Source organism: Euleptes europaea, chromosome 18 (genome assembly GCF_029931775.1).
Source record: "Euleptes europaea isolate rEulEur1 chromosome 18, rEulEur1.hap1, whole genome shotgun sequence".
Taxonomy (NCBI): Eukaryota; Metazoa; Chordata; class Lepidosauria; order Squamata; family Sphaerodactylidae; genus Euleptes; species Euleptes europaea.
In genome coordinates, this window is record NC_079329.1 from 8,113,805 (window position 1) to 8,118,474 (window position 4,670).

Below are 4,670 nucleotides of genomic sequence, written 5' to 3' on the forward strand. Positions count from 1 at the left end.
AAGTTCTGAAAGGAAAGTCAATGTATACAATGTTAGACCATATTTGTACCATGAAAACGCACAAGGAATTCAGTTCTCCTGGTAATTCTGGGAGATCTCCACTTGGAAATTGGCAACACTACACATCATAACCATCAGGAACATGATAAAGGGGTGTGATATAGACCAAAAAGCTCCCGTATAGAAGAAGTTGGTTTTTATACTCTGCTTTTCTCTACCTTTAAGGAGTCTCAAAGCAACTTACAATCACAACAGACACCTTGTGAGGTAGGTGAGGCTGAGAGAGTTTGGAGAGAGCTGTGACTAGCCCAATGTCACCCAGCAGGCTTCATGTGGAGGGGTGGGGAAACCAACCTGATTCACCAGATTTGAGTTCGCCATTCATATGGAGGGGAGGGGAATCAAACACGGTTCTCCAGAGTAGAGTCCACCACTAACCCTCCCCACAACAGACACTCTGTGAGGTAGGTGGGGCTGAGAGAGCTCTTAGAGAGCTGTGACTAGTCCAAGGTCACCCAGCTGGCTTCATGTGTAGGAGTAGGGAAACAAATCCAGTTCATCAGATTAGCCTCTGCCGCTCATGTGGAGGAGTGGGGAATCAAGCCCGGTTCTCCAGATCACTGCTCCAAACCACCGCTCTTAACCACTTGCACCACACTGGCTCTAAGTATCCCTAAGTCTGTGGGCTGTTAACTGCTGTTTTTCCCCAACTGGTTATGCGGTTTATTTGTTGACTCTTTGCTGGGACTGGATTTTAACTACAATATTGCATTTCCGTTCCATTTTAAACCACCGGGTGGACCCTTCTTGGCCCAAAGGCGGAATAAAACATATCTGAAATAAACAGATAAAATCACTTGGCAACCATCCCACACTGTTGAGGCAGTGATGACGACGTACCTACGGCAGTAGTAATACAATCTCCCACCTAGGAAAAAAAAGATAGATTAGTGTACCGTGTTAAAAATGGCTGCATCATAATGGCACTGCTGTTTAGATGCAGAGGAGAAGAACTAAACAATTTAAATGACCTCTTTACACATTATGGTGTACATTGGTTGTGTCTGGGGCTTTGGAAGGTGGACTTTCAAACTGGACTTTCAAATTTTGCCCCATTGAAATCCCTCCTTCCCCCAAATCCCGCCCTCCTCAGGTTCCACCCTCCAAATCACCAGGTATTTCCCAACCCAGAGCTGGCAGCCCTAAGCACTACTGATTGTACTACAGATAGGGTTGCCAACCTCCAGGTACTAGCTGGAGATCTCCTGCTATTACAGCTGATCTCCAGCCGATAGAGATCGGTTCCCCCGGAGAAAACGGCTGCTTTGGCAATTGGACTCCATGGCAATGAAGTCCCTCCCCTCCCCAGACCCCACCCTCCTCAGGCTCTGCCCCCAAAACCTCCCGCCGGTGGTGAAGAGGGACCTGGCAACCCTAACTACAGATCGCACCAGCTGAGAGCAGGTGTTTCCACCAAACGGCGGCACCGGATTGTGTGTGTGTGTAAAGTGCTGTCAAGTCGCAGCCGACTTATGGCAACCCCTTTGGGGGTTTTCATGGCAAGAGACTAACAGAGGTGGTTTGCCAGTGCCTTCCTCTGCCCAGCAACCCTGGACTTCCTTGGTGGTCTCCCATCCAAATACTAACCAGGGCTGACCCTGCTTAGCTTCTGAGATCTGACGAGATCAGGCTAGCCTGGGCCATCCAGGTCAGGTAGGCACTGGATTAGAAAACCACTATTTGAGCCAGAGACTAAATCCAGAAAACCAAAACCCAGGCTACCTGGCAAGGGGCGCTCCGCCCCGGCAGGTAGACAACCTGCACCAGCTTCATCCAGGTGTTGGGGAACTCTTTCAGGAAGCGGTCGATCTCCTCCAGCACGACGAGCAACCACTGCTCTTTCACAGCCAGGCCTGAGTCTGCTGGCTGCACCAGAGGGAACGAAATGGACTCCAGGAAGGAGCCATAGAAGGCAGAGAGGCAGCTCCTCACCATTTGGCGAACCGCCTGCTGGGAAGTCAAAACCAAGGGCGTTATTGCGAGGGAGGTGGCGTCAGGGCAGCCCTCGCAAGCAGATCCACTCTGGGGGGGGTTCACCACGTACCAGTCTAGAGAAACGAGAGTGAAACTGGGGAAGCAGAATGGTTTCAGAAGTGGGGAGTCAGTTGGCAAAGCGCCCAGAAGAGGAATCTCTGTGGTTAGTCTTAGGCGTGCTCAACTTGTGGTCTACCAGCAAAAATGTGACCCCTCCCAGCCATGTAAACACTATCAATAATACACTGTTTAATAACCTTCCACCCCACCTCAAGGAACAAGAAAACAGGTTTGGTAAGCCTCTATGCATGGTTGCGGGGCCATGTTTGGCTTGGGTCAACAGCTGAATAGCTCTGTTGGGGAGCCGGCATGGTGTAGTGGTTAAGAGCGGTGGACTCGAATCTGGAGAACTTGGTTCGATTCCCCACTCCTCCACATGAGCGGCGGACATTAATCTGGGGAACCAGGTTGGTTTCCCCACTCTTACACATGAAACTAGCTGGGTAACCTTGGGCCAGTCACAGTTCTCTCAGCCTCACCTACCTCACAAGGTGTCTGTTGTGGGGAGAGGAAGGGAAGGGAATTGTAAACCGGTTTGATTCTCCTTAAAAGGTAGAGAAAGTTGGCATAAAAGAACCAACTCTTCTTCTTCTGTTCTAGATCAGTGGTCTTCAACCCCGCCAGTGGTCTTCAACCCCATGAGGCTGATGATGAAAATTCACACTAGGAATCCATGACTACATTAGATGGCCCATCACTTGGGTGATCTGCAATTACTCTTCAACGGAGGCACTAAACCCAGTACTCAAATGAAGTTGACTTGAGACACAGAACCAAGACATTACTAACAAACCAACACTGAAACACACAAGAACTTCTCCTAATCCAAAGATCTCAAAGAAGGGCTTGCAATGGACAGGTTTTCAGAGGAAGAGAGGAGCAGAGAAGGCCAAAGATGCTCAGCAATAGGGAAGATGCAGCCAAGAACAAGTCAACACCTTCAGCATAGGAAGTGTCTAGGGAAGAAAGGGAAAACATGTTAAGGGCGTTGAAGGGTAGTCCCTGCTAGTCAGTTGTAGCAAAAATAAACAGCCTGCTGGACCCCTGTTTAAATTAAGGGGCAGTCACAGGGCTATTTTCTTTTACCTCAAGAGTACCTTCAGGTCTCAGCTGAGACCCGTCGAGCCGCACCAAGTACAGTTCTCCACAATCAAACTCGGGGAAGGCCGAGGCGGTCATTGAAAGGACCTCTTCCGGCTGCAGGTTCGCAGCTTGGGGGACGATCTTCAGAGCCTTCTGCGTGATGGCAAGGGAGTCCGGGCCCCATCTCACCCCACTGGACTCCAGCACCAATGGAAAGACAGCCACGTCCGTCTGGCACAGACAAGAGAAGGCAGCTATACAGTTTAGGCGCACTTGGAAGAGAGGAAAACACACAAACAAGCATTGACAAGATAGGGCTGATTCAGCCTAGGCTTGGAGATTCAAACTGCCACACGGCCAGACAGGCAGCGGCAGAAGAAACGTGAATTTGCCGGGGAGAATTTCACACATTCAGCTGCCAGGCCTCAAAACTGGGTAAAGAAGTGATGCATACATACATGAACACATGAAGCTTCCTTATACTGAATCAGACCTGTGGCCCATCAAAATCAATATTGTCTACTCAGACCAGCAGCAGCTCTCCAGGGTCTCAGGCTGAGGTCTTTCACATCACCTACCTGCCTAGTCCCTTTAACTGGAGATGCTGTGGATTGAACCTGGGACTTTCCGCGTGCTAAGCAGATGCTTTACAACTGGCCCCTCCCTACATGTGAACCAGTTCTTACACTGCCATCATGGAGGATGGAGTGGTTCAGTGTGGGGGACTATTAATGTTGGAGTAAGGCGACCCAACATGCCTGGACATTAGGGGGGCGCTACAGTGCTCTAGATGTGTGTTATCTTCTTAATGAATGAGATGCCTCTCTGTCTAAACTGGGAGCTTCTTTGTGACTCCTCCTTCTCTTCCTGTGCCCTTTGTTCTCTTGGTTTCCTCCTGGACTAGCGAGCAGCAGGATGTCTCTACAGGTCTCTCCCATAGAGGCCATGCCATCTTACTTGCACACACATGATGCCGGAGCTGGCCACTTGTGATAGGGAATAATATTCTTTAGATTAGGCTTCTATCTGGTTTTGACTGCATGTGTATTGAATCTCCCTCAATAGATGTAAGTTTTAACTATGGCGTTATATAACAAACTTGACTTGACTTGAAATACACCTCTCCAATAATCAGATCATCTCAGTGATAGCCCAGCAGTCTGGGGAATCCTATGTGAACAGCATCCAGAAAACATGGGCAAAATGCGCAGAAATGCGCTGGGAGAGCAAGGCGACCTCTGACAGACAGAAAAGGCATGCATAGCAATCGGGGGGTGACCGCAAGAGAAACAGCTTTGCATTAAAGGCCTAAAAGACTCACTTTCCGCTTTGCGCTGTATCCAGAAATGACCTCCGTCTTAACATGTTCCAAGGACGACAGCATATGTCTCAGCTGATCCTGATGACTGGTTCCTAGCGGCCAGCGGCTCTCACACTCCTTGTGGAACGCCGCCACCACCTCTCTGTCACCGGACACAAAGTGAATGGTCTTC